We start from the raw sequence: 19,955 nt of genomic DNA on the forward strand, positions 1-19,955 counted from the left end.
ATAAATTCGTATTCCTTACGTTCTCTAACAGCCAAATGTGAACGTTAATTCCAATACCTATTCTTTAATAGTTAGTAATAGTTAAGTTATTATTAGTTAGTTATTATTTCTGACTTTTGAATTTTCTGATTTTTGTTACTTTTTTCGGTTTTTCATTCTTATTAACGAATTTCTGAATTTTCGAAGTTCTGGATTTTCGAAGCTCGAATTTCCGAATAATTCGGGCATTTCCGAATTTCCCAACTTGTCTAAATTAGTTAAAAAACTAATTTGTAACTAAACTAATTGCACATGTCTAGTCCAAGGTATGGCGGATGTTGCAGACATGTGTCATCGCATATATGACTGCTCCAGATCAGTGGTTTTAATGGAAAACCCCCAATAAAGTCCAGTACCAATTTTCCATTATTATCTCCAAAAATATTGGGACGCCTGCCTTTACACGCCCTAGTAGCCAGATTCATAGCGAGTTACGCCGTAAGCGTATTCTGGAAACCAGATACGCTTAAATTAGGCTAAGATACGAGCGGCGTAAGTCTCCTACGCCGTCGTATCTTAAAGTGTAATTTTTAGGCTGGCCGCTAGGTGGCGCTTCCGTTGAGTTCGGCGTAGAATATGTAAATGACTAGATACGCCGATTCACGAACGTACACGCGCCCGTCGCAGTAAAGATACGCCGTTTCCATAAGAGATACGCCGCGTAAAGATAAAGCTGCCCCTAGGAGGCGTAGTCAATGTTAAGTATGGCCGTCGTTCCCGCGTCGAAATTTGAAAATTTTACGTCGTTTGCGTAAGTCGTCCGTGAATGGGGCTGGACGTAATTTTCGTTCACGTCGAAACCAATACGTCCTTGCGGCGTACTTTGGAGCAATGCACACTGGGATATGTACACGGACGGGACGTAAAAAAACGTCAATCACATCGGGTCACGAGTAATTAACATAAAACACGCCCCCCCATCCTCATTTGAATTAGGCGCGCTTACGCCGGCCGCATTTTCGCTACGCCGCCATAAGTTAGGAGGCAAGTACTTTGTGAATACAGTACTTGCCTCTCTGACTTAAGGCGGCGTAGCGTAAATACGATACGCTACGCCGCCTTAAAGTTGCGGCGGCCTCTTTGAATCTAGGTAATGAACTTTAATGGCATCCCAGTCTTGGTCCGTAGGGTTCAATATTGAGTTGGCCTACAATTCTAGCAAGTCCCCTGTTGAGATGCTAAAGTGAACTAACACCTTCTCCTGTAATGCAGCTAAAACTGTAATGCGATGCATTCACTTGGCATATCAGACCCGGTCTTGTATTACATGGAATCTGGAGAGATGAAACATAATTATAGGCTGCTGTGCCATTGCGCTAATGGCGTGTACGCCTTCTCTTTATGTAAACCACTAAATAAACGTATCAGGAGAAGCGCGGCCGTCTCCGGCTTTTACGCAGTGTAGCAGGTGCTAATGACATCCAGGGAACAAATAAACAGAATTTAATTGCTTGTTGCAAATGTATTTTTGAAGAGCCGTTGTCCTCTCAGGTCAGACCCTCTGCTGTTCCTGAAAGGTTGTTTTTAGAAAGCAGTTTGAGACCTCCGTACGCGGCGAGATCGGAATATCTGTTCCCTATTAAAAAGGCTATAAAACGGAAACAGCGGTTTTTGGTCATTTTTATTTTAAGAGCTATGAGGTTCCAAACTGACGGTTTCATTTTAATTGTCATTATCTCTTCCCACCGGCGTCGCACATACACTATGGGCCAGATTCACGTACAATTGCGCCGGGGACACGTAAGCCATTTAAGTTACACCGCCGTAAGTTTTCAAGTTTAGGGCTCGATCCACAAAGCACTTACCTGGAAACTTGCGGCGGTGTATCGTAAATGCGTCCGGCGCAAGGCGGGCCAAATAGAATGGGGCGAGTACCATTTAAATTAGGCGCACTCCCGCGCCGGACGTACTGCGCATGCTCCCGTCGCAAATTTCCTGACGTGCTTGTCGTGAAATTACGACGAGCCGACGTTTTGTGAATCGCGACGTCAAAAAAGATTGACGCCGGGAAAAATAATAGATTTTAAAAAATTTCAAAAGCGACGCGGGAAAGACAGGCATACTTTAACATGGTGGAGTACTTTTACACCATGTTAAAGGTGCCCTATCTTTGCAACGGAAAACTAACACTCGCGACGACGTAACGACGGGAAAAAGCTTAGTGGATCGGCGTAACTCCTAATTTGCATACCCGACGCTGGTTTACGACGCAAACTCCCCCCAGCGGCGGCCGCGGTACTGCATCCTAAGATCCGACAGTGTAAAACTATTACACCTGTCGGATCTTAGGGATATCTATTCGTAACTGATTCTATGAATCAGTCGCATAAATAGAAACAGGGATACGACGGCGTATCAGGAGAAACACCGTCGTATCTCATTTGTGAATCTGGCCCTGAGTTACCAAAAGTATTGGGACGCCTGCCTTTACACGCACATGAACTTTAATGGCATCCCAGTCTTAGTCCGTAGGGTTCAACATTGAGTTGGCCCCGCCCTTTGCAGCTATAACAGCTTCAACTCTTCTGGGAAGGCCGTCCACAAGGTTTAGGAGTGTGTCTATGGGAATGTTTTACCATTCTTCCAGAAGAGCATTTGTGAGATCAGGCACTGATGTTGGAAGAGAAGACCTGGCTCACAGCCTGCGCTCTAATTCATCCCAAAGGTTTTCTATCTGGTTGAGGTCAGGCCAATCAAGTTCCTCCACTCCAAACTCCATGGGGCAGATTCACGTACCTCGGCGCATATCTCTGCCGGGCGCAGCGTAACTAAGATACACTACGCCGCCGTAACTTTTTTTTTTTGAATCCTCAAAGAATTTGCGCCGTAAGTTACGGCGACGTAGTGTATCTTTGGCGGCTTAAGGGCGCGGAATTCAAATGGATGTGATGGGGGCGTGTTTTATGTAAATACGTCGTGACCCGACGTAAACAACGTTTTTTTTGAACGGCGCATGGGGGTATGCCAGTGCGCATGCTCGAAATTAAACCGGAACAAGCCATTGCTTACGATGGTGACGTCATTCTACGCAAATCCCTATTCGCGAACGACTTACGCAAACAACGTAAAAAAATTCAAAAGGCGACGCGGGAACGACGGCCATACTTAACATTGAGTACGCCTCATAATAGCAGGGGTAACTATACGCCGGAAAAAGCCGAACGCAAACGGCATAAAAAATGCGCCGGCCGGATGTACGTTAATTTGCTAATTTGCATACTTGACGTGGAATTCAACGGAAAAGCCACCTAGCGGCCGCCGAAAAAATGCACCTAAGTTCCGATGAGACTAAGACGTACGCCTGTCGGATCGATCCGAGATGCAGTCGTATCTTGTTTTGTAGATACAAAACAAAGATACGACGCGCAAAATTTGAAATTACAGCCCCATTCACGGACGGCTTACGCAAACGACGTAACTTTTCAAATTTTGACGCAGGAACGACGGCCATACTTAACATTGGTTGCGCCTCATAGACCCAGGGGCAACTTTACGCCGGGAAAAGCCTAACGTAAACGTCGTAACTTTACTGCGTCGGCCGCGCGTACATTCGGGAATTCGCTTATCTAGCTAATTTGCATACTCGACGGGGAAATCGACGGAAGCGCCACCTAGCGGGCCAAAAAAAAATTGCAGTTAAGATCCGACGGCGTAAGAGACTTACGCCTGTCGGATCTAATGGATATCTATGCGTAACTGATTCTAAGAATCAGTCGCATAGATACGACGGCCCAAATTAGGACTTACGACGGCGTACATGGCGCTGCGCCGTCGTAAGCCCTTTGAGAATCTGGGCCCTTACTTTTACAGGAAAAGTACAGCAAATCCCATGAGCTGATCCAGACAGCGGCGTAGGCAGATTATTTTAACTCGCTTCGGGAAGACGGATCCTTCAGCCCTTCTTAACTTTGTTTACCCGTTCAGAGTTTGGACCCGAACACGTTCTTTCCTTTGAAGGACCGAAAGGATTTGTCTGTTTATAGGGAATGAAATTCAGATATTGCATAAAGCATGAAATGATCTTCTCGTACTAGTAAAATCTCAACCAAATAAAAATCAATTATTTTTTTTCCAGTCCTGCAACAACAAATGGCATCTTCTCCGCTCTAATGAAAGCATTAGGAGTTGTGTACCGCCGGATGAAAATGCATTAACCGTTATCTCGGCACTGAATGAAGTGGCGGATGAGTACTCAGCCTCCCTCCACTCCAACTGTCTGGATTCTATGAAACGGCCCCATCTGTGGAGAGAGAGAATAAAAATGTCTTTGATATGATGGAAAATGGCATTGTTTATATGGAAATGTCAGGTATAGATTGTCATAAGTCAACAACGCCGGGGGCGGAGAGAGCCTGTGAAGTGTCCATTAAAGAACCAAGTTGGTAGCTCACTTTCAGAATGGCAGGTGCAACTCCAGCAAGGCAGCCAGACATTGACTGAAGCTTTGTTATGCATCCCACCAATTCTCACTGACCCGGATTCAGTAACAATTGCGCTTTTTTTACGGAGGCGCAGGGCAACGTTTTTGCCCTGCGTCCCCGCAATTTTTTTGCGCTGCCCTCAATTCACGGAGCAGAAGCTCCGTAAATTGCGCGGGCGCGCCGGCAAAATGCCCGGCGTAAGCGTGCGCAATTTAAATGATCCCGTAGGGGGCGGGAATCATTTAAATTAGGCGCGCTCCCGCGCCAAGTGAACAGCGCATGCTCCGTCGGGAAACTTTCCCGACGTGCATTGCGGCAAATGACGTCGCAAGGACGTCATTTGCTTCTAAGTGAACGTGAATGGCGTCAAGCGCCATTCACGAATCACTTACGCAAAGTAAAATTTCAAATTTCGTGACACGGGGAAGACAGGTATACGTAACATTGGCTGCGCCTGCTAATAGCAGGGGCAGCCTTACGCGAAAACCGCCGTACGGAAACGACGTACGCAAGGCTCGCGCAACGTTGTGAATTGGTGTTAGTATGCAATTTGCATACTATGCGCTGAGCACAACGGGAACGCCACCTAGTGGCCATCGCAAGAATGCAGCCTAAGATATGCGGGCATAAGAGCCTTATGCTGCGCATATCTTAGGCTGCAGTCGGTCGTAACGAGGTTCCTGAATCAGGAGCATTCGTTACGCCGGGGCAAGTAAGCAATTGCGCTGTGTAACTTATGGTTACACAGGCGCAATTGCTTCTTGAATTCAGGCCAGTATGTATTTGAAGCCGATCGCCAGCTTTTATGGTTTCCCTACCGCTGACCCTTCCCCTTGTCCATAAAAGATAGGGGGCATTCGTCGGAATCTGCAGAATTTTTTTCAGGGGGGGGGGGCATAATTTTAAGGTCACCCATGCAATAAAATGATGTACATTCTCCAGGCTATATTCCTGAAGAGGAATGGCGGAACGGCCAAGCTGCCGAGCCATCTCATCCGATGATCGAGCCGGGGGTGAAGGAGGGACATTAGATGTGCCAGGACAGAGAGCAGTCGGCTGACTCAGTGAAAAGTCAGTGGCGGCCACGGCGGACACTGCAGCTGGCAACTACAACACCTTCTTAACGATTCCGGGGGGGGGGGGGGCAATTTCCCCCCTTGCCCCTACCTGTGGACACCCATGGGGTATTCATTACAGACCACAATAAAAAGGAGGCACTGTCCACTGATTGCAAATGAATGGTGGCACTCACCACTGACTGCTAATGAAAGGGTGCACTCAACACTGGAAAACAGTGAAAGGGGCACTCACCAGTGACCTTTAAAGATAGAGGGCGCTCACTTAAGACCACCAAAGTAAAGAGGGCGAAAGTCACGGTGGCCAGACACCTAGCATTCTCATAATAAGGGGTCAGCAATCCTTCAATACAGATTTCATAAAAAAATCAAAAATTCTAGGGCCCAGATTCTCAAAGGGCTTACCACGGCGCAACGCCATGTATGCCGTCGTAAGTCCTAATCTGGTCCGTCGTATCTATGCGACTGATTCTTAGAATCAGTTACGCATAGATATCCATTAGATCCGACAGGCGTAAGGCTCTTTACGCTGTCGGATCTGAAATGTAATTTTTTTTTTGGCCGCTAGGTGTCGCCTCTGTCGTTTTCCCCGTCGAGTATGCAAATTAGCTAGATACGCAAATTTCCGAAAGTACGTGCGGTCGACGCAATGAAGTTACGACATTTACGTTAGGTTTACGCGGCGTAAAGTTGCCCCTGCTATATGAGGGGCAACCAATGTTAAGTATGGCCGTCGTTCCCGCGTCGAAATGTAAAAATTTACGTTGTTTGCGTAAGTCGTCCGTGAATGGGGCTGGACGCCATTGAAATCAGTTCACGTTGAAATCAATGATGTCCTTGGGACGTCATTTGGAGCAATGCACCCTGGGATATTTTCCGGACGGCGCATGCGCAGTACGTTCGGCGCGGGAACGCGCTTAATTTAAATGCTCCACGCCCCCTACCCGGCTAATTTGAATTAGGCGGGCTTGCGCCGGGTGATTTACGCTACGCCGCCGCAACTTTACAGGCAAGTTCTTTATGAATAAAGCACTCGCCTGAAAAACTTGCGGCGGCGTAACGTAAATCAGATACGTTACGCCCGCCGAGTTTTACGGCGATCTACGAGAATCTGGGCCCTAGTTTCAATGGATAAGCAACATGTGCCTTAAATACCCTCCTTATCATACTTTACCGTTGGCTGAGCCAACACGCGGGAAAGCGTTTGGTTCTTGAAAAGCGAATCCGCGTGGTCGGCCACAGATCTACGGAAAAACATTGGAAAAAAAAACAAAATCCTATTTAACACAGATTACATTCCCCCCTTTTGTACCCGCTCACGCAGTGGAAACATTCCGCGTTGCCACCGGCGTTTCCTGAGCCACTCGACATGACTTTGACGTAAGGTCGCAGCTGGACCCGTGACTTGTGATAAGAAGTTAATTAACACGAATAATCGAACAATGGCGCCTAAATGACAGAGATTATCCTGAGAAGCCGCTATAAATAAAACATTTCTTTCAGAAGGCTTCACACCTTTTTAATGAATGTTTTTTGTTACAGAAAATATATCATTATTGCAGGAAGCCGAGGTCTACAATTCTCGTCTCCAACTTCCAGGATTGCAATTTTTTTTTTAAACACTGATTTGCATAAAATGACTAATAAATGGCAAATTTATAGTTACAGTTTACATGTTAACCCCTGCATGACTGAAGATAAAACAAATCCTGACGCCCACGGGGGTTTCTAGGTGGGAAAAAGACCAGGCGCCCCAGCCCGAAGGTAAAGGTGCCAAGTGGTTGGCTCACTTGCTGGTTGCTGCCTGGCTCCATCAATGCTGACCACTTAACTGACCTATATGATTCCTACACTGACCTACCTGAAACCTACCCGACACATACACTGACCTACCTGACACCTACCCGACACATACACTGACCTACCTGTCACCTACTCGACACATACACTGACCTACCTGTCACGTACCCGACACATGCACTGACCTATCTGATTCCTACACTGACCTACCTGACACCTACTTGACACATACACTGACCTACCTGACACCTACCCGACACATACACTGACCTAGCTGAAACCTACCCGACACATACACTGACCTATCTGATTCCTACACTGACCTACCTGACACCTACTTGACACACTCACTGACCTACCTGAAACCTACCTGACACAAACACTGACCTACCTGACACCTACCCGACACATACACTGACCTACCTAAAACCTACCTGACACATACACTGACCTACCTAAAACCTACCTGACACATACACTGACCTACCTGACACCTACTTGACACCTACACGACACATACACTGACCTACCTGCAGGGTCGCCATCAGGAATTATGGGGCCCCTTACACAGCTTCAGGCATGGAGGCATGGGCCCCCTGGAGCAGAGAACCGGGGGGGGGGGGGGTGCTGACGCCTGAAATCGAGAAGCCGGGGGGCCCTTTACAAAGAAAAGAAGAAATAAAGAAAAATATATAAAAAAAAGGGGGGTAGCCATCCGGGGCCCTGGGGACCTCTGGGCCCTTTAATTAAATAAATAAATATATATATATATATATATATATATATATATATATATATATATATATACAATTTTTTTTTTAGGAATTTTTTTTTTTAATTCATTACAAAAAAAGGGGGGGTTGCCATCCGGGACCTCTGGGCCCTTTAATAATAATAATAAAAAAGAAACCTCTGGGCCCTTTAATAAAAAATAAATAAAATAAATATATAAAAAAATAAAATAAACATTTGGCCCTTTAATTAAAAAAAAAAAAAATATATATATATAAAAACAAAAATAAAAAAATAAACCTTTATAAAAAAAAAAAGGGGGGGGGGGTTTGCCACATGGGGCCCTGGGGACCTTTGAGCCCTTTAATAATAATAATAATAATAATAATAATAATAATATATAAATATATATATATAAAAATAAATAAAATAAATTTATAAAAAAAAAAGGGGGTTGTAATCCGGGGCCCTGGGGATCTCCAGGGCCCCTGGGGACCCCTAAAAGACAAAAAAATTGGCGCTTTAATAAAAAATATATATATATTTTTTTAAATTGGGTTGCCATCCAGGCCCCTGGGGACCTCCGGGCCCCTTACAGGTGTACTGCCTGTACCCCCCTGATGGCGACCCTGTACACCTCTATAGGTAGGAGAATGAATCCGCTGCTCTACTAACATCGACACTGATGTGTGTGTTGTGAAAGGGGGCGGGGTGATGTAAAGAGTCAGAGGGCATTGCTATGGGGATGGGTCAATACGGTGTGTGTGTTGGGGGGGGGAGGGCAGAGGTCACTATTGTGGGCCCACTCAGTCAGTTTTAGTTGTTCACAGAGTCAGGGCTTGGGAGAGCCAAGACTAGAAACACATCCTCTATACTGCGATTAGCTGAAGTAAAATTGTGTTGTATTCAACTTTTGTGTCATGTTGAAGAGTTAAGCTGCCTGTGGATGGTGCCAAGTCAGCAGGTGACCATAATGCCCAGACAGACTAGATCTAAGGAGGTAAATAAATACATAAAGTAGCATTTGAAACAGAACACTGCTAATACTGTAGAGTTGTATTTAGCTAATGGAGCCCAAAGTTTTGGCACACAGACACAGGGCCGCCATCAGGGGGGTACATGCAGTACACCTGTAAGGGGCCTGGAGGTCCCACAGGGCCCCAGATCGCAACTCCCCTTTTTTTTATTTATTTAAAAAAAAAATGTAAATATATTTTTATTTAATTTTTTATTAAAGGGCCATTTTTTTTTTAGAGGTCTGAAGGTATATATAATTATTATTAAAGGGCCCAGAGGTCCCCAGGGCCCCGGGTGGCAACCCCCCTTTTTTATAAAAAAAAAATAATTTTTTATATTATTTTATTTCTTTTTTAGATATATATATATATATATATATATTTATATTTATATTTATTAAAGGGCTCAGAGGTCCCCAGGGCCCCAAGTGGCAAACCCCCTTTTTTTATAAATGTTTATTTTTTTTATTAAAGGGCCCAGAGGTCCCCAGGGCCCTGGATGGCAACCCCCCCTTTTTTTTATATAAATGTTTATTTTATTTTTTATTTTTTTATATATATATATATATATATATATATATATATATATATATATATATATATATATATATATATATATATTTTTTTTTTTTTATTAAAGGGCCCAGAGGTCCCGGATGGCAACCCCCCTTTTTTGTAATTTATTTTTATAATTTTTTTATATATATATATATATATATGTTTATTAATTTTTTAATAAAGGGCAAAGAGGTCCCCAGGGCCCCGGATTGGCTACCCCCCCCCCCTTTTTTATATATATATATTTCTTTTTTTCTTCTTTTTTTTGTAAAGCCCCCCCCCTTCTCAATTTCTCAATTTGTGGCAGAGCACCCCCCCCCCCCCCGCTTCTCTGCTCCAGGGGGCCAATGCCTGAAGCTGTGTAAGGGGCCCCATAATTCCTGATGGCGGCCCTGCACAGACACATCACATTTCTACCTTGTTATGGTATTATTATTATATTCGTGTATATTGAAGCAAATCTGCTCTTAAAACAATAAACTTGGTTGAACGGCATTGATAAACCTCCGATCTCTGAGCGGCAGATAAGAGGTCATTTACAGACAGCGGAGGTAATATTGTCATCGTCATGGAGATAGTGCAGTTTGGTTATATTTCATGATGTGCGGTATGCATGCTCTATTAAAAGCCTGTTATCTTAACCTGCATGTTGAGGACATCTCCCTGCATGCAGTATTTGTTGTTTTCAAAGTCCTGGCCATACCATAAAGACAAACAAGGAGCTTGTGTAAAACAAAAAAAGCAGCTCAGGCTTCAATACACCCCTTCATTCCAGAGCTGCCCCCTGCAGTACTGTGTTTGTACCACTAGATGTCCTCAGATTTTTGGGTTGGAAGCGTTTTTGTTTTGGACAGGGTGGGGAAAGCGTTACACCACAGGCCCTCCCGTTACACCACGGGCCCTCCCGTTACACCACGGGCCCTCCCGTTACACCACGGACCCTCCCGTTACACCACGTGCCCTCCCGTTACACCACGGACTCTCCCATTACACCACGGGCCCTCCCGTTAAACCACGGACTCTCCCGTTACACCACGGGCCCTCCCGTTACACCACGGGCCCTCCCGTTACACCACGGACCCTCCCGTTACACCACGGGCCCTCCCGTTACACCACGGATCCTCCCGTTACACCACGTGCCCTCCCGTTACACCACGGACTCTCCCATTACACCACGGGCCCTCCCGTTACACCACGGGCCCTCCCGTTACACCACGGACTCTCCCGTTACATCACAGGCCCTCCCGTTACACCACGTGCCCTCCCGTTACACCACAGGCCCTCCCGTTACACCACGGGCCCTCCCGTTACACCACGGACCCTCCCGTTACACCACGGACTCTCCCGTTACACCACGGGCCCTCCCGTTACACCGCGGGCCCTCCTGTTACACCACGGACCCTGCCGTTACACCACGGGCCCTCCTGTTACACAACGTGCCCTCCCGTTACACCACGGGCCCTCCCGTTACACCACGGACCCTCCCGTTACACCACGTGCCCTCCCGTTACACCACGTGCCCTCCCGTTACACTACTGAAGATGATTTGTAAAATGACTTTGATCTGTTAAAGCTTCTCTGAGATTTTAGTGAATGGGATTGTATATACAGTACATTAAAGTCTTCACACACAAGGAAAGTCAATTGTTTCTTTTGTCTGTAGCAACCAATCAGATTATAGCTGCCCTGGGTTATTATCCCTGACACTGCCATTAATCTGTCACTGTAAACGGCGCACACTGCGGGCCCCCGGTAATCACAGTGCGGGGCCCGGGGCTCATCCATACAGTGAATTCCTCTTGACAGAATTTTCTTTTTTAGAGGGTGAAGTCTGCTAGTTGCATCTATGGGGAGAGTGACAGAGCGACAAAAGGTCCCCGTGACATTCTGCAACATCGCAGAGTAATTGTTCACCAGAGAACACGAGATGAGAGCATGAAGACACACACATATATATATATATATATATATATATATATAGAGGAGGATGGAGGGTCTACCACTGCTAATAGGAGACTCACAAATGCATCTACCGTATCTATCTATCTATCTATCGATCTATCTATCTATCTATCTATCTATCTATCTATCTATCTCTATCTATCTATATATCTATCTATCTATCTATCTATCTATCTATCTATCTATCTATCTATCTATCTATCTATCTATCTATCTATCTATCTATCTATCTATCTCTATCTATCTATCTATCTATCTATCTATCTTAAATCTATCTACAGTTATGTCCATATATATTTGGACCCTGGCACAATTTTCGTTTTTTTTTTCAGGTGTTCAGAAGAGGCTTCCTTGTGGGGCGACAATTTGATGCAGTGTGCGGCGTATGGTCTGAGCATGACAGAGCACTGTGCCCCAACCCACCCACTTGTGACATTAGGGAATCAATATTCGCTATTGTCTTCTGGCTTCTCCTCGAAATAACGAATCTTTACGAATCTACGAAAGGAGACGAAACGGAACAAAAAAAAATATGAAAATTTTTGTTGTGCACATGTCTACTGACTGACAAGTGGGGGCAATAAAAAAGATATATGTAAAAAATGTATACCACCCGTCCAAACTGGTGACCACTGTTTGCTTTTGTTTTTCCAAAAATTGGCAAAAAAAAAAGTATCAAAAATCATATTTTTTGGGGCTGGCGCGAGGGCGTGTGCGCGGGGGGGTGTCCCTGAATGGCAGTTCGGAAATGTGGTCACCCTACCCTACGCATGTTTCATTTTTGGATGCAATATATCTTCATTAAGTGATGAATCCTTCCCTAACTCACTCAATGAGCTCCCAACTGCTCTGTAGGATTTGCAATGTGCAGCTCACAATCAGAAGGAAGAACGGCAAGGGGGCAGATTCAGGTACCTGCGCGCCTAGTTACGGCGGCGCAGCGTATTGTATTTACGCTATGCCGACGCAACTTACAGGAGCAAGTGCAAGTTGCGGCGGCGTAGCGTAAATGGGGCCGGCGTAAGCCCGCGTAATTCAAATGTGGAAGGGGGGGCGTATTTTATGCTAATGTGTTATGACCTGACGTGATTGACGTGTTTTACGAACGGCGCATGCGCCGTCCGTGTACATATCCCAGTGTGAATTGCTCTCAAGTACGCCGCAACAACGTATTGGTTTCGACGTGAACGTAAATTACGTCCAGCCCTATTCGCGAACGACTTACGCAAACGACGTAAAAAATTCAAATTTCGAAGCGGGAACGATGTCCACATTGGCTGCGCCTCCTAATAGCAGGAGCAACGTTACGCCGAAAAAGCCTTACGCAAACGACGTAAAAAACTACCGCCGGGCGCACGTACGTTCGTGAATCGACGTTACTAGGCTAATTTGCATATTCTACGCCAAAAACAACGGAACCGCCCCTAGCGGTCAACGTAATATTGCACACAATGATACGCTGCCGCATTCAAGTTACGTCGGCGGAGGAAGCCTATTTTTTTAGCGTATCTGCCTTTGAGAATCGGCTTAACGATACGCCGGCGCAGATTTCAAATTACGGCGGCGTATCTGGAGATACGCCGCCGTAAAAGCTACCTGAATCTGCCCCAAGGTCACAGAACCCGATACTGTGAAAGTTGTCAAGGACTGCTGTTTATTTCTGACCCGACTGTCTCTCTGAGAAGAAAAGGTTGATGGAGAACCATGCACAAAGGTATAAATGAAGGCTCCTGGACGCAGGCGAGGGAGGGGAGGAGGATTATGGCGCGGTGTCTTCAGAGAGCCCAGGTGTCACTTTCTGAGCTTCGGAAAGATACTTTGCACCCATCAGACAATGACAGCCCGCGGCCTGCGCCGTGCTAATAGACGCGGATCACAGACGGTATTGAAGAGCGTTCACGTTAGCCTGCCTGTCAATTATTTCTGAAATGTGGTGGAAAAAGATGGAAAAGCCTATAAATCATTACGGCGAGCGGACCGAATGGCAAAATGATCGGAGACGCGAACGAGATACAAAGGAGAGAGCGGAATGGGACGCTACGTGTTTTGCTTTATTATGTGGAAGGAAAATAAGTCAATGGGAGGAATCGATTGTACTCTCCAGTGGCGGTTTGGTGGCCCCAGGAGTTGCAATGTCTATTTAGCAACCTTGCGACATTTTCTCAGTATTTACAGTCAGTGGCGAGGGAAAAATATTGACAAACCGTAAAAAAAAAAAATCTTTTGGAAAGAACTAATCTTATTTTAAAAAGTAGACTTGTGCCAAGCTAAAAAGCAAGACAAAGGTAGAACTTCCTAGTTCTGGATAGAGGGGGGAGGGGGTCCAAGGGAGTTTTTAGCTGGCCTAAAAAAAAAAAGTTTTCACATTTCTCCCAACTTTCTGAGATGGGATGGAGCCATTCCCAACCAGGAATTCCATAGAAATTGAAAAGATGAACAGCTGGAAACCCGATTTCAGTGGCGGTGCGTCCATAAAGGGCGCAGGAGCGCCGCCCCGCTCTCCTGCACCCGTCTATCACCATAGATCAGTGGTCTCTAAACTGCGACCTGGGGGCCAGATGTGACCCTTTGCTTGTTTTTATCTGGCCCTTGAGGCACTATTTCATTCACTGATACCAACTTTGGGGCAAAATTCCCCCTCACTGACCCCAGTCAAGGGACACAATTCCTCCTAATGACACCAACAATGGGGCATAATTCCTCCCAATGACACAAACAACGGGGCAAAATTCCTCCCAATGACACCAGCGATAGGGCACAATTCCTCCCAATGACACCAATAATGTGGCACAATTCCTCCCAGTGACACCAACAATGTGGTACAATTCCTCCCAATGACACCAACAATGTGGCACAATTCCTCCCAATGGCACCAACAACGGGGCAAAATTCCTCCCAATGACACCAGCGATAGGGCACAATTCCTCCCAATGACACCAATAATGGGACACAATTCCTCCCAATGACACCAACAACGGGGCAAAATTCCTCCCAATGACACCAGCGATAGGGCACAATTCCTCCCAATGACACCAATAATGGGGCACAATTCCTCCCAATGACACCAACAACGGGGCAAAATTCCTCCCAATGACACCAGCGATAGGGCACAATTCCTCCCAATGACACCAATAATGGGGCACAATTCCTCCCAGTGACACCAACAATGTGGTACAATTCCTCCCAATGACACCAACAACGGGGCAAAATTCCTCCCAATGACACCAGTGATCGGGCACAATTCCTCCCAATGGCACCAACAATGTGGCACAATTCCTCCCACTGACACCAATAATGTGGCACAATTCCTCCCACTGACACCAACAATGGGGCAAAATTCCTCCCAATGACACCAGCGATAGGGCACAATTCCTGCCAATGACATCAATAATGTGGCAAAATTCCTCTCAATGACCCCAACAACGGGGCAAAATTCCTCCCAATGACCCCAACAACGATGCAAAATTCCTCCCAATGACACCAGCGATAGGGCACGATTTCTGCCAATGACACCAACAACGGGGCAAAATTCTTCCCAATGGCACCAACAATGTGGCACAATTCCTCCCAATGGCACCAACAACGGGGAAAAATTCCTCTCACTGACACCAAAAATGGAGCATTGTGTTTTTCCCACTGACATTGGGACCTTTTTTTATTCTCAATACCCACAGTCCGGCCCCCCCAAAAGTCTGAAGGACAATAAACTGGCCCTTTGTTTAGAAAGTTTGGAGACCCCTGCCCTAGACCGATTCATGCGTTGCACCTATTCAGGTGTCTAGCCCCTTGTCCGGCAGCGGGCACCTGAATTACAGCGGCGGGGGTGTTTTCGGAATTGCCTGTTTATTGCCGTTGGCTTTATACCACTTCCCGACGGCCGTACGACTATATACGGCCGCAGGGTGGTTCTACTTCTCTGGGGCGCCGTGTTTTTATGGCCGCCCCTTTCCGCGTTCCCCGCGCGCGCTCCCGAGCGCGCAGCGGGGAACTTCTGTGCTGGCCGTGTCCCTTGGACACAGCCAATCACAGATCACCGTGAACGGCCAATCGGAGTGGCCGTTTGCTAGGCGATCTGTGCGGCCAATGAGAGATGATCTCATATGTTTACATATGAGATCATCTCTCATTCCCGGCTCTCACAGACAGCGTGCTGTCAGGGAGAGAGGAGACCGATCTGTGTCTCTTGTCCCCCCCTTCCCCCACAGTTAGAGCACTATATAGGACACACATTTAACCCCTTCCTCACCCCCTAGTGTTAACCCCTTCCCTGTCATTCACATCTATACAGTTATCAGTGCATTTTTATAGCACTGATCGCAGTATAAATGTGAATGGTGCCAAAAATGTGTCAAAAGTGTCCGATGTGTCCGCCATAATGTCGCAGTCGCAATAAAAAATGCAGATCGCTGCCATTACTAGTAAAAAAAAATAATAAAAAATAATAATTCTGTCCCTTATTTTGTAGGCGCTATAACTTTTGCGCAAACCAGTCGCTTATTGCGATTTTTTTTTTTTTTTACTAAAAATATGTAGAATACGTATCAGCCTAGACTGAGGATAAAAAAAATAAAGAATAAAAAATTTAGCTATTTATTATAGCAACAAGTAAAAATTTTTTTTTTTTCAAAATTGTCGCTCTATTTTTGTTTATAGCGCAAAAAATAAAAACCGCAGAGGTGATCAAATACCACCAAAAGAAAGCTCTATTTGTGGGAAAAAAAGGACGTCAATTTTGTTTGGGAGCCACGTCGCACGACCGCGCAATTGTCAGTTAAAGCGACGCAGTGCCGAATCGCAAAAAGTCCTCTGGGCAGGAAGGGGGTTTAAGTGCCCAGTAAGGAAGTGGTTAAAAATAAATCCCTTATTAATAAAGTGGAACTAGTTTCAGAGGGGAGCACATCAGAGCCTATCCTGGCTAATTAAGGTGATAGCAAAAGTTTTGGAAGTGCCGGCTCTTACGTAAGACCTTTACACTGAAAACGGCAAACAATTTTTATTTTATACCGCCATCTGACATTTATTTTCAGGCTGGAGTTTTAACGAAGCCGAGCATTTTCTAGATTATAGTGGACGGGATTATAAATGAAATGTTATATGGAAATGTAAAATTTTCCCTCTTATTGAATAAATGGTTCTCTTTCCTACGCATCGTCTGCTCGTGCCATTTTCTTCTTCCACTGCAATTCTCTGGCACAAATAGAGATGAATATAAATGTGAATTAATGCTACAGAAGAGAGCGTGCTTTCCCTGCAACTCCTAATGGATTAGTTGTTTACAGGGACCCCAGTAATGAATACACAGAACATTTCATATACAGCGCGGAGAAGTCTGCAGGAGGTGGAAGGTATAGGAAAACATATTATGTTCTAGTGATTCATACCAGCAAACAGGGCCGCCATCAGGGGGGTACAGGCAGTACACCTGTAAGGGGCCCGGATGGCAACCCCCTTTTTTTTTAAATAAAAAAAAAAAATTCAGGGCCCGGAGGTCCCCAGGGCCCCGGATGTCAGTCCCCCTTTTTAAAATTTTTTTTATATTTTTATTTTTATTAAAGGGCCCAGAGGTCCCCAGGGTCCTGGATGGCAACCCCTCTTTTTTCATTTATTTTTTATATATATTTATATATATATTTTTTTTAAAGGGCCCAGAGGTCCACAGGGCCCTGTGTGGCAACCCCCCTTTTTTTTATTTATTTTTTATAATCAAACAAAAATATTTATTTTTATATATATATATATATATATATATATATATATATATATATATATATATATTGTTGTTTTTATATATATTTTTTTATTTTTGTAAGGGGCCCAGAGGTCCCCAGGGCAACCCCACCACTTTTTTTTTTTTAGTTCGTCAACACCCAAAGCCCCCTGACCTCAATTCTTAATTCACAGTGGCAGCACCCCCCCCCCCGCTTCTCAATTCGTGGCCGCAGCCCCCCCTCCACTTCTTAATTCGTAGCAGCCCCCCCCCGCTTCTTAATTTGAGGCGGCAGCACCCCCCCCGGTTCTTAACTCCATGTTACAACTGAAGCTGTGTAAGGGGCCCCATAATTCCTGATGGCGGCCCTGCCAGCAAATGAGCTTAGGTTCACCCTAATAACATGTATATCTGACCAACTCCCTTATATTCATAACAAGAACTGTCCGCAATTAGTTTTTTTTTTATGCTGTACGTACCTTGTAATCAATTTTTTCAATCTACTTCTCCCCGCGGGAGTAGGCGTTTCTATGCCTAGGGGGATTGTCATCTGGGAGGTCGCCCAGATGATTGACGTCTGTTCCCCCCGGCATATAATGGCCCTGCCCCCCGTATTGCGTAGGCGCGCACGAGTTACGGGGTTTCCGAAAAAAGCCAAACATGCGGAGATGTGAGTCGGCTCTATACGGCGCTTGCGCTCCGCATGTTCGGCTTCTTTCGGAAACCCCATAACTCGTGCGCGCCTACGCAATACGGGGGACGGGGCCTTATCCGTCGGGGGGAAACAGACGTCAATCATCTGGGGGACCTCCCAGATGACAATCCCCCTAGGCATAGAAACGCCTACTCCCGCGGGGAGAAGTAGAGTGAAAAAATTGATTACAAGGTACGTACAGCATAAAAAATAAAAAATAATTGCGGACAGTACTTGTTACGAATACAAGGGAGTTGGTCAGATATACATGTTATTAGGGTGAACCTCCGCTTTAAATGAGCAAAGCGTATCTAAAGCCCAAGTACAAAAATGTTATAAATTGAAGTTTACCTATCCTTATATACTATGTGGTGGCTGCATTCGTTTTCTCTCTTTTTTTACTTTCTTTTAAAGTGATTGTAAACTAATGGTGCTCTGTCAGCACCCTTTTGTGTTGGAAGAGGTACAAGGCAAGGTTGCCCTCTGTCGCCGGCTCTCTTAGCTCTGGTGATGGAGCCACTTGCCTCGGCCCTCAGACAAGCGGACAGGGTAAGGGGCATACAAGTGGGTTCCAAACACGAGAAAGTTGCCTTATGCCGCGTACACACGATCAGTCCATCCGATGAGAACGGACCGATGGACCGTTTTCATATATATATATATATATATATATATATATATATATAAGAAAAAAATAAAGAAATATATAAAAAATATATAATTTTTTTATTAAAAAAAAGGGGGGGGGGGTTGCCACATGGGGCCCTGGGGACCTCTGGGCCCTTTAATAAAAAAAATATATTAAAAAAAGTTATAAAAAATAAAAAAAAAGGGGGGTAGCCATCTGGGGCCCTTTAATAAAAAGAAAAAGAAATAAATAAAATATATATACTGTATATATAAATATTTTTTTATTTTTTTTAAAAAAAAAGGGGGGGGTTGCCACCCGGGGCCCTGGGGACCTCTTGGCCCTTTAATAAAAAAAATATATTAAAAAAAGTTATAAAAAATAAAAAAAAAGGGGGGTAGCCATCTGGGGCCCTTTAATAAAAAGAAAAAGAAATAAATAAAATATATATACTGTATATATAAATATTTTTTTATTTTTTTTATAAAAAAAGGGGGGGGGGGTTGCCACCCGGGGCCCTGGGGACCTCTTGGCCCTTTAATAAAAAAAAAAAAAAAAATATATAATAATAAATATATAATATATATAAAAGAAAAAAAAAAAAAAAAAAAAATAAATAAAAAAAATGTAATTTTTTTTATAAAAAAAGGGGGGGGGGGGGTTCCACATGGGGCCCTGGGGACCTCTGGGCCCTTTAATAAAAAAAATATATTAAAAAAAAAGTTATAAAAAATAAAAAAAAGGGGAGGGGGTTGCCATCCAGGCCCCTGGGGGACCTCTGGGCTCATTACAGGTGTACTGCCTGTACCCCTCTGATGGCGGCCCTGGGCACTTATGAAATGCAATTATTCTTCAGTATACCATAGTAAAATCTGACAAAAGATCTAAAAACACTGAAGCAGAAGACTGTGAAAATTAATATTTATGCCATTCTCAAAATTTTTGACCACGGCTGTACATGGCTTTGGAATACAAATGTCTGAATGGTTAAAGAATCCATCATTTTTTTTTTTTAACGGACAACAGATTTTCATTAAACCAGAAGATACACAATCTGCGGACAGAACATACCGCTCTCATATATCATCACCACAGTCAACAATTCATTGCATTCTGGGTAATTATAGTGTCTTCTACTATTGAGCCTCCAGTAAATGGAACAGTTTTGTCACCTCAATCAATGGCACGTCAGCAGATTGTGACACACAACATAAATGAGCCCCTAAAGGATATGTCAGTATCGTAATCTCTCCAGCTGGATCGGATTAATAAATGTGTGCCAGAGATATTATATATGTCACAGTCTACCACATATACACAGA

This window comes from Rana temporaria, chromosome 11, assembly GCF_905171775.1.
Source record: "Rana temporaria chromosome 11, aRanTem1.1, whole genome shotgun sequence".
Classification (NCBI taxonomy): domain Eukaryota; kingdom Metazoa; phylum Chordata; class Amphibia; order Anura; family Ranidae; genus Rana; species Rana temporaria.